Below are 12115 nucleotides of genomic sequence, written 5' to 3'. Positions count from 1 at the left end.
GTTTCTCTTTTCTCCATACTTCAATACACTATGGCTTTAACTCACAAATAACATAAAAGAGCAACGCAATGCAGGCAAATTAGGTTTTGTTTGTCTCTATGAAAAAACATAAGTAAACAACAGGGCGCGGGTGGGGATTCTAGGTTATTCTGTCATTTGGGTGTTCTCTTTTTAAATGTTTAAAAATACATATATATAAATATTCTGTAGTTTGAAATATATTTCCCAAACCGAAGCCAGAGGGGAATACAAATGTTTGAGATCAAATTATGTGGAACAATTGATTAAAAGCTGTAAACAATTTCATCATCACACAAACATTAAAAATGAACAAGTTCATGAACCAGAAGGGGACTCTGTATTTCTGAATATAATATAATTTTTTATCTAGAATATTTTTTACACCCGCTATTGTTATGTTCACTCTGGGCTCAGAAACGCACGTTTAAGCGCCCATTTTCAATGAAAAGTCTTTGTAAACACGCAAAGTGGCATATGGATGACGTCCTTTTCAAAAATATGGAAGTGCCAAGGGTTTGAAAAGTGATCATGAAGCAGAAATTAATAATTGTGCTTTGTAATCAGTCAGAATTGAATTCCACCAAGTCTTTCATATATCGGAGTAGAGCTGTGAATGAAAAAACCTGGAGCAAGATTTGTGAGATTTGCTCCGCTTTCACATTTTGCAGCCTCTTCTAACTGTGAGTAGTATCTGGTAGCGACAGCTCAGGGTGAACACAGAAAGCTACAAAAACGTTCAAGAATGCCCATGCAGTGCGTTCTTGAATGCGCAACACATGCCCGGTGTGTACTGTATATAGCTTTAGAGTCATATTCTAGAATTTTCCATTGGCTGCTTTCGTCATTGGCTGCATCGGTGTTCATGGGGCTCAGTGGAATACGGAGCTGCTTGCACATTGTGACTGGATTCTTCTCCATCTGAGAAGCTGAATTAAATCCAAACATGTCCATCATGACACTTTACTTTGGTAACAGTTTTCATGGTGGTAAATTAGGATTGATGTTCCCCTGCAGTCACTCTCCAGGGTGACTGCAGGGGAACATCAAAAGTCATCCATGAAAACCTAAAGCAAATAAAGTTAAAGGCACCTCATAGGTTTCCATGTATCCACTATTGTAGAAATAATCTAGTTACGGTTCACCTCAGTGCAGCTGTGTGACATTCCTTTTGTCTGTTCCTCAGCCTTAGAGACTAACCTACCATTTTTAAACCTTTGTTTTTCAAAAATGCTCACAGCTGTTGCAGTTGGAAAATGAACATATATTATCTTAATCTATGTAGGAATTTTTTAGAATTCACATTGTTATGCTATTTGACAGGTGAATACTTCTGTGAATCATTCATGTTTTTGTGAGGATGCCTTTTTGAAACTGTCCCATCCATGTCAGTAAAGGGTCCCATCCATCCATTCATTTTGTATTCGGGGTGGTGGATATGGCCTAAAAAAAAAAAATCTACGATTTTATTTATTTTTAATCCGACTTCCAATTTTTCCCGCCCCCCCCCCCCCCCACCACCACTTAAGGAAAGCAAAAAGTACAAACGGCTAACAACTTAAAGCAACTTTTGCTTTTATTTTATCAAATGCAAGACAGATGTAACCCCCATTTCTGGGATGAATCCTAAGTAAATTAACACACTCTTGGAGTCAAAGTCCCAGATGTGTTTTAAGTCACACTTTGTAGTCTAGACTAAAAGGAGACAAACATTCACCTTGGTGAGTAGCACCGTTTTCTAAAGGATTAAGAATACAGCTCATATCTGGGGTCTAAGGTTTTAATGAAAGTACCGTAAATTCCGGACTACAAAGCGCACCCGATTACAAGCCGCACCCACCCATTTTTATGTGTTTAACTACTTTTATACATACACAAGCCGCGTCAGAGTACAAGCCGCGCATGTGTTAGGCGATATTGTCATCCTGACAGATCACGGCCAGCATCCCAGAGTGAGTGCAGTTCATTAGTACGTTGTGGGTGTAGCCTGCTTTGCCTCTGGCTCATGCATTTGAGTGTATCGACATCTGTCAAACAGCATGGACCTGTATTCTGTTCACAAGTTCCTTAGTTATGTTGTTTTTATTTCATTTTTTTTTTTTTTTTTACTTATTGACAATCTAGGTATCATACATAAAATTACAAACAGTAACCATATAATCAACATTACATCCCTCAGTTATGATGAGGAAATTTACATCCGCGATTCCACATTTCCCATGAGTCTTAGGGGCTAAAGGCGGGGCCAACGCCCGGCTCGCCATACTGTTGTATGTGTTTAAGAATGAGCAAGTATCAGCAGTGCATGGAGGGGTGAACGGGAAAAGCTCTCCTTCCGCTTGTGTCGCGGCAGCGTTATGGGAGTAACAGGGCTGGTTAAAAAACACACCGGTAAAATACAGCAGCGGCGACTGAAAAGCGCGCGCCTCAGCGTGATACGCGCGCCTCAGTGCGGCGCGTGCGTCAGAATTCAGAAGCCTCTGCACTCCGCGGATGCCTCTGCGCTCCGCTCCCGCCCCGCGCGCTCCTTGTCTCCCCTTCCTATGTACTCCGACACCTCTGGCCAGGGCGGCTTCAAGGAGGAGGACTTCGTCCCCATTGCGCCGGTGGACCGAGCAAATCGTGTCTGTGCAAAGCAATCGGACTTAATACTGTACGTTTTGTGTATGAGGGGCGGGTGCGTTGTTACGTGTGGGAGCCTTCAGACTGCCATCGGCCCCACAGCTCTATAAGAGCAGCAGGAGGAGAAGATGTCTCCAACTCACACGGAGGCTGTGAGCTTTTCAAAGCAAAATTCCGCTTGTACGGTTTCCTTAGAAACCGTAAATGGAGTGTACATTCACTCCATGCGCTGTTCTCTCCGTCACGCAGCAAACCGGCTATTCCAAACCCGTTGGTGATGGTGGACTTTTTTACGCTGCTTTTAACGATTGCTTTTAACTTGAAAGCTTCATCATATTGTAGCGGCGATCACGTGCACGTTGGGTCTAATGGCCCCAAAGGATTCTGGGATGCGGCCGGGCATGCGTGTTTCGTTTTGTTGAACCATGACTGAAGTGTCTAAGACCTAAAGTCAAGTCCATGCTGTTTGGCTGCCAAGAGGTGTGTTGAAAAGAAATGCCTTGTGCTTGGAGTTGGATAGAGAGTTCAAACTATTCACTGAGTTCGAAAGTACGTACACGGCGGCCGCCAATTAAATCCATAAATTAGCCGCGTCACTGAAAAAGCCGCAGGGCTGTAAGCGCAGGAAAAAAGTAGCGGCTTGTAGTCCGGAAATTACGGTAATAAACCCTGTCTTCTCCACGGTATATATGGGTACCATTTCTTTGACTATATGCAAAGCGACCGCTTCGATGATTGTTCTACACCGTGCCCCTTTCCTAGGGATGGGTACCGGGCCCCGGTATTGAACACTCTTCAAGACCGCAGTATCCGTAAGATCTGACCTCAACGGTTCTGCTACTGGTACTGGAGAAGTCGGATTTTTATTGAGTCCCACAAGATATAAGCTAGAGCTGTGACGGTGTGGGATCTTTGATCACCGTGCTGATGAAGCAGCAGGGGTCGTGGTCAACCCCCCCCGGCGCCGAACACAAAATCCTCCGGTGGCCGTGGTAGAAGTAATAATTACAATGCACTATTCTTTATTAACAAATAACAGTAACGGCTAACTATCCAAATAACTAATGAACTAACAATATAGGTGTTGTAGGATGACTATGTGTATGTGTGTCAGCACGCTGTGTGTGCAAGAGGAATGAGCATGTGCCGCGCGAGAGCGAGTGAGAGCGTGCACAAGTGTTGGGGGTGTGCCCACGTTCATGTTTGGAGTTACGGAGTGAAGGAAAACAGTAATAAAAGGTTTCCCCCAGGTGTTGGAATAGGTTTGTGGTGCTGCTGCCTTTGACTGCGGTAGGCTTTAGGCAAATGTTGCAGCGTGGGGTCTGTGGCAGCAAACCCACACCAGTTCCAAACAATAGATGATTTTATTCATTTCTTGGGAACAAACTTCCCACTCTCACCGGTAGCAATGCTGTCGCTTGCTGTTTCGTGTGTGCTATGATGATGCCATGTGAAACTAGCGCTACGGAAGCTCTGGGGAGCCAAAAATGTGCCATTACACAAAAACTCGATTTAGTTATTTTTTAAATCGCCCGTAACAAAAAATTTGAATTAATTCATTCAATCGATTTTTCACCCAAGTCTATTTTCTATATGTTCTATATGTGATGGATGACACTTTGGGGAGTGGCTCAGGCATCAGGGCATTCCCTTTACACGCAGGAAGTGGCGGGATTGCCTATTAAAGTACCATATTCCTGTGGGTGGCCCAAGATGATTGTTTGTGTGTCAGTTTGGTAAACATTGTTTCATTGTGATGATTATGCTTGATCTAGCAGTATTTGTAATGTATTGGAATAAATAATTAATATGAAATGTCAGGGCCATGGTTTTCTGGGAAGGATCTGTTGTTTGTATGACTGCGTGTAAGTGCTTGATACCAAAGGTACTACCGGCTGTCCTTTTACTAATTTTCTTTTTTATTTAGTTAGTCTGCTGTCAGTGGTGTAGAGGAAAACAAATACTTTAAACTTTTTTGTTTGTCTTGTTTGATTTGGGTCACTTTCTGGGTCAATATGATCCAGGGGTGTCAAACTCATTTCGGCCCGGGGGCCACATTCAACCTGTATGATCCCAAGTGGGCTGGACCAGTAACATAAAAGCAAAAAACAGCTTTGTTTTTTTTGTTTTTACTCAGTTGGAAAAAATGCCTCAACCAACATAGTAGCCTAATCATTTGTTATTACACACTCATTCAGAGAGGCCAATGGATCTCAAATAAAATGCATTTCACTTTTAAAAAAATTGGTTTATTCAATTTTATACAGACTTAATATTTCATATCTGACATTGAAGCAATCCTTATGATGAACTCAAGAGGGGCTACGGAAAAAAATGAAACACCTGGCTAAAATGTAAATGTGCAAATCAATGAGAAATTAAACCAAATGAAACTTGCAAACATTTGTGAACATTAGAATTTGGAGTGAACTTCCTTTCTCTCCTGAAACTTCAGCAGGCCATCAATATCAGGATTCAGATCCTGTGCAGACACCCATTTACTGTCATTCAAGTGTGCAAAACACAATAAAATGTCTAAGAATCTTTTCCTGTTTTGCGGCCTGAATTTTGTGGCAACACCTGCCTTCTTCCTGACCTTTGATGGGACGCCATCAGTGATCAGACTGACATCAGTGACCAGACTGACATCATGTGACCAGACTGACATCAGTTATCAGACTGACATCAGAGACCAGACAGACATCAGTGACCAGACTGACATCATGTGACCAGACTGACATCAGTCACCAGACTGACATCATGTGACCAGACTGACATCAGTGGCCAGACTGACACCAGTGACCAGACTGATATCATGTAACCAGACTGACATCATGTGACCAGACTGACATCAGTGACCAGACTGACATCATGTGACCAGACAGACATCAGTGACCAGACTGACATCATGTGACCAGACTGACATCATGTGACCAGACTGACATCAGTCACCAGACTGACATCATGTGACCAGACTGACATCATGTAACCAGACTGACATCATGTGACCAGACTGACATCAGTCACCAGACTGACATCATGTGACCAGTTCACTCCAACTATGTCATCAGCTGTTGTTGTGTCCATCAACTCAAGAAACGCCGCTGTGAAGGTTTCCTCAACACCTACTAAATATGCACAGCTGTATGTATCTGTGATGTCGGTGTTTTCATCAACAGCAACCGAAAATGCAATAAATGACTGGATTCCTTCATTTGGCGCCCAATCTCCTCAGAGATGTTGTATCTGCAATCATAATCCTTGACAGACTTATGTTGGCAAAGGTCGACTGCTTTTTGGGAACAAGACTTTTGCAGCCTTCAGCATTTTTTCATAGGTTTACCATCTTGCTCACACTCATCAGTGTTACACCTGATCACGTCGTAAGAGAATATTTGAGGTGACATTGTAGTGTTTTTTATGCGACTTTATTTTGTTGCTGGATCCAGTGTGCACAGTGTTTCCAAAAGCTTTATTCACCTTAGTGATGTTGAAAATTAATTTGTCTCTGTAACAAATGCTGTGAAAACTACAACCAGATATATTAGGAAAGATATTCACTGTGTTTTTAATAAAGATTGGTCTACTAGCAGCTGTAACTTTAAGTGGCTTTTCTTTGTAAAGAGTTCTTAAAATGCAGCAAACATTTACTGTAGTTGAGCCTTGGTTGCTTTTGAGAATGCTTTTACATCTTTACAGATCTCCTGGTTTTAACTGTTATCGCAAAAATTAAACTCTTTAGCAAGATAGGCCAGAAACTCTTGATCGTTTATCTGAAGTTGTATTTTCATCATTGAAAGACTCATGTGATAAAGATGGCTTGTTTTAATAGACAACAAACAATGAAATTCTTTCCTGTCCACACTCCAGCTCTGTGAGTCTGTGTTCCATGTTCAGTCTTTTTATTGAGGACAATGGGCTCTCATTTCCAGCATCCCCTGCAGCCATGGGAAGACTTTACGGAGTGTTGACTCTGTAAGAAGGCCTGTCAAGTTTTTGTCCACAGTTTTTTTGCTCTATGTATCCCTTACCACTGTGCTGAAGAATTTAACAGCTGATATCGCACTCCTGCCAACTCTCCTTCAAAGTGTGTGAGTGTTGGTATGAATGCATACTTCCGTGCCCTAAGCACTCCCTACCTAGAGATTATACTTCATTTTGCAGTGAGTTACCTAAGCTGCTGACACAGCTTCTTCTTCAAGCAAAACTTTGCATATGTGTTGACTATGTGTGCCACAGTATGTTTCACACACCCTTTACAATATGAGGCATGGCATTTGTAGTACTTTCATATACTCAATGAAAGTCCACACAGACCATTCACATGCACACATACACTCAATCAGGGGCTAGTGCTGGTTGGGTGTGTAACACACTTAACTTCATACAATGGACAAAATGGCGGACAGAGAAACAGCAGTGGTGAGTCCAGACGAGAATTCAAGACTAAAACCAAATGCAACCAATGATCTGGACTTATCAATGTTGTGTTTTGTATTTGTTAAAAAAATACAAATAAAATAGTAGTTTTTTAATTATTTTGATTCATGTTAAAACTGCTTGGGTTTTCTCCAGGGGCTCAGGTTTGCTCTTAACAAACTTCTTCAACATTTATCAGTATTGCAGTTTATTGTGATAAGATAAAGAACTAAAAGCCTTTTTTATGTATAATGTCTGTCAGGTTTTCTCCTGGTGCTCAGGTTTCCCCTAAAAAAATTGTCATCGTTTATCAATGTTTCTGCTTAATACATTTATGTATTATTGGTGACTAAAAGTAGACATTTAGGGGTGAATATGAATGTTTGAACAAATGGATGGATACATGGATAAAATGAATGGATGGGAAAGCAACATTATATGTGTTAGATGTAACAGATGTAATGAAATCATATGAATGAATGACTGAATGAATGTAATGCAACCACAAGGAAACACAATCCAGTGTTCTCTTGTGCCGGTCCCAAGTCCGGATAAATGCAGAGGGTTGTGTGAGTGCAAAAACCAATTGAACATATGAATCCCAAACAGAGACAAGTTCAATTTATATATGTATATATCACAAACTCCTTAGCATCTCAGAGAAATAGTCCAGGAAGGCTGGACTCCTCCACTATGACTGAATGTGGGCTCAACTCGCTGCACAGTCTAGCTCTGAAACACCAGTCACTGTATTGTTGTTGGACTTATGTGCTCTTTCTGTCCACAACAAACATCATATGTAAACACAAGGGGTCCATCAATACACTTGGCACCAGAACATCCACCACTGCTGTTTAGAGCTGTGGTTGCAAGTTCTCTGGGGCCTATGGCAAGAAGGAAGGAAGCCTCGGACAATGAAGGCCTCATCCTCTCCAACCGCTTCGATGTCCTGTCAGTTCCAACATCTGACAAAGTCCTGGTAGCTGCTTCTCCACTCAGCGGTAAAAATCCTCGTCCTGTTGCTGCTTCTTGGACCAAGAAAAAAGGCTGCTTCCAGACAGCTCCTAAGAGACGCAATTAGTAGAGGCACTGACACCCGCTGCCCTCCGAACGCAATCCACGTCCCCGCGGGATCGAACAACGTGGGGTTTCCATCTGCGATCTTGATGGGAGCGTAGGGTTCATAGTCCGCTGCAGGTGTTGCGGTGACCACTGCCACCTTTCCTGTTTGTGGTGTCCCGCCAGCGTCATCATCCGCTTCTCCTCCCGCTATGCTAGCCAGCTGCACGGTGGACAATTGAGATGTCCACTGAGGCAAATGTGGGCAAACACAGGTGGGGCCACCATGGAAACTGCGGACCAACACATCTGGGGCCCAAATTTTCTGCCTACTTTCAAAACATATAGGGTCCACTTGGCCTTGCTGGCTGGGATCTGTCTTGATTCTTTTTCTCTCTTCTTGTTTTGCTCAAGACCCCTTGTCCAAGAAACCAATCTTGTGTGGTGTAGAATTCACATTTCTCTGCTTTACAATACAGCTGGTTCTAGAGAAGACGCTTCAGTATGGCTCTAATGTGCTGCACATGCGTTAGAATATCTGGTGAAAAGTAAAAAATACTGTCGAGGTCCGCAATCAAATTTGTTAATCATGTTGTTGAGTAGCTTTTGATCAGATTAAGAATGAAACACTGCAGGAGCATCAGTGAGTTCAAAAGGCATTTGGAGTACCTATTTGAAATGGCTGTTAGGAGTGTTAAAGGAAGATTCCCAGCTGTTGCCACTCACCTCATCAGCCTTCCACTCATCCCTCTCTCGAAAGAAAACCAGATGGTAGGTTTTGAATATTGTCTGAGTTTGGGCTTTGTTATTTGCTTTGATTTTGTTGTACTAACTATTTAAGTTGAGTTAAAGGACCCAAAGTCTGATTTCGGCGGGCCTCTATAGTGTCTGACTCCAAGCTGGCAATGAGCATAGTTGAAGCCCAGCCTAGGGGAGGGGCCATTCCTTATAAAAGACCAGTCTCACCATGCGAGAAGGCAGATGTGTCTCTGGTAATATTAAAGCTTGTTCCTCATGCACTGGGTTTTGTAAATATTAAAGCTGCCATATCTTCTCTACCATTTTGTCTGTGTTACAAGGTTTGGATTTGTCTTTTAGCCAAACTTGTGAGGAAAAACACATTTTTCTGTTTTTACCCCTTGGTCCTTGGCCCTCTCTGGAGTAGTGTGACGGCATTAATTCTGTATAATTTGGCTTCCCTTTGGTCCATCACACCTGCTCATTTTAATGATTTTGCCTGATCTGCATTTACCTCCAGTTTTCTGCTAAAGCTGTTTAAAAGACCTAAAAGGGATTGTCATCCCATCAAAAAGTGTAACACTGCACACCATAAGGTCTGTTTAGTTGTGGTGCATTGACACTGGTTTATCCCCCGCATTCCTAAGACAGCAGTCAGATGGGTCATAAATATACAGGAGCACCTGCTTTAAGTTTACACACACACATATTTTGGATGTTTATGCATGTGATTGTCCTATAGTATCTCAAAGGACATTGGCTTTTTTAATCGCTTCACAATGCTGACACCCCTCAGTAGGAGACCACATTAGTATGGCAACTGAAACAGTTGAATTTGCATATTTCTGAATACTAATGGTGGTGCTGAAATTAAATTTTAAAGCTTCTTTTTCTCAGGCCATATGGTGATATACTTTAGTTTTATTTTCACACATTCTTGGGTAAACTTTAGGACGGTAGGGGTTTGAATAGGTTATAAATAATTCAGCCCTGCTTTTGTCCTCAATTTGAAGTGTAAATGTTTCGTATTTTAACAGATATTTGATTGTTGTTGTTTTTTTAACCTAACTTTCAGCGAGCTCTGCAAACAAAATCTCCGGCTCTTGTCTGACTTGCCTTTACTTTTTTGGATCACATTTATTCTTCCCCACACTCAGATGTTTGCATGTATACCTGACAAGCCAAGCCCCTCCTTTTATGCATGCCATTTATTTCACATCACATGCATGAAGAAATTGTAAAATAGTTGCGCCTCTGCTAAAACATTAAGTGCTGCCTTTCATGAAACAAATTAGTCAAAATGCTGGTGTGCATGGAACACACAAAACCCAGAGTCAAGGAAAAAATAAAAAGAGGATTCTCCAGAGATTGCAACTTTTCAGCTGTTCCAGCTCATCAGGTTCCTCCCCCCTCCTCCTTTGCGTCTTCCTGCTCTGCACCATCACAGAGGGAGGAATACAGGTTAAGTTGTGTGAAATCACCGTGACAGTACATGCAAATCCACCACAGCCCACCCACAATGGAATCTGTCAATTAGAAGGCCTGTCTCCCTCCTTCTGTACAGGCTTACCTGAGTGCCTAATCAAAATGAAATATTTTCTCGTTGCCTTTGGGATACTAAAACAGTTTGGCCTGAGGCTGTTGTGCTAGATTCCGTCTCGTCTATCCATTCACGGCCCTTGAGCCCTCTTCCTGTTCATTTTGCTAGAAGTGAACACACTTCTGTATGTACGACTTCTAATTTACATGTTTATGTGAATCCTCTTTAGAGCTGATTTCCCTCAAACATTTTCCACTTCACAAACAGATAACAGGCATTCCATCTTGTGAGTTTTTATATTTTGACGGTGGTGCATTCCTGTATGAATTTAATTTGAGCTAATTTTAAGCAAGCTAGTCAACAGTCAGTCAATTGTCTTCTAAAGCCACTAACCTCTGTTCAGGTTCATCCTTCATTTTTATTTTATGATTCTAAATTGGTCTTAAGTGTAATTGAGTGGCCCTACAACAGAGTAGCGTCCTGTCTAGGGAGGATTCTGCAGTTTGGTTTTGTGGTGTTCTGAGTTGTCCCCTGTCAGTCACCACAAGTTCATGTCAATCATCCACAGCTGTTTTATTTCTGATAATTGTCCTCACTGTATTTAGGATCGGTTTTCAGCAGGTCATCTGCTTTGTAGCCCACTTTTGTTTCTCTATGGTTTTTGTCTTGCTGAAGTTTATTTATTAAATGTTCAGGTTTCCGCCAACAAGCCATGTTTCCTGCATTTTGGGTCCTACACCTCTAGCTTCTGACAGTGCCCCACCTTTCCCCAACAGTAGGTGGGTTGGGCTCTAACAGCCCCGCAACCCTGATAGGGATACAAAAGATTAAAAAGACGGACGGATGAAGCAAGATCTGGAGCCTATCGAGCAAGAGACATTAGTAATTTTCCCATCAGTCAAAAGACCACGCCCAATTTTAAGCATAAATTTAATCTCCAAAAAACAATGTTGTTTATGAACAGACTGTATTCTGATCATTTGAAAGTATTTTCAACAAATCATTCAGAGTGAAATCAATGATAATGTTTTCTTCACTGTCCCAGTGGTAATAGCCATTCCGCCTTCCATTTGAACTGAAAACTGTTTTTGAAACAGTTTCATTTTATTGTTATAGTTACTGAGGCTTGTGTACACAGATGTCTAAGGATTATTTTTCTTGCTTTGAGCATTTGCAGCAAGTATTCTGGGATTTACTTCTCTGGTTGTGGAATAACCATAAATCTGTCAGTGCTCAGTGTTCTAGTTTATTTCTCAGTTTAATAACCTCCATTTCATCCGCTGCAAAATATGGTAGAAAGATATTTGATCAAAATACAGAGAGTGAGGAAATTGTGCTGTGAAGCAGGGCCAAAATGGATCTCCATTCAAAAGTAATGTTTGAATCAGTATAGACTAAAGTCAAACAGGATAACATAATGGTAAATGGCGTATACTTATTTAGTGCTTTCTACCCTCTTACGAATTCTCAAAGCGCTTTACAGTCACAGTCCCATTCACCCATGCACACACACATTCGCACACTGATGGCGGCTCCGCTGCCGAACACTGGTGCCAGCCTCCCACCAGAGGCAAGGTGGGGTTCAGTATCTTGCCCAAGGACACTTCGACACATGGGTGTGCAAGGCGGGATTCGAACCTGCAATCTTACGATCATGAGTCGACCGCCCTACCGCTGCACCATGGCCGCCCAATAGTATACTTGATGTTTTGTTTTTGA

General features: G+C 41.9%; 1 pseudogene; it reads right to left on the bottom strand.

Moving 5' to 3' along the window:
* The window catches only part of LOC110015005, a 41758-nt pseudogene that overhangs the window by 25435 nt on the left and 4208 nt on the right, over nucleotides 1-12115 (bottom strand).

The sequence above is a fragment of the Oryzias latipes genome, chromosome 4 (assembly GCF_002234675.1).
Source record: "Oryzias latipes chromosome 4, ASM223467v1".
In the NCBI taxonomy this organism is placed as follows: Eukaryota; Metazoa; Chordata; class Actinopteri; order Beloniformes; family Adrianichthyidae; genus Oryzias; species Oryzias latipes.
The sequence above is the reverse complement of the archived record's forward strand: the minus strand, read 5'-3'. Positions and strand labels throughout refer to the sequence as shown.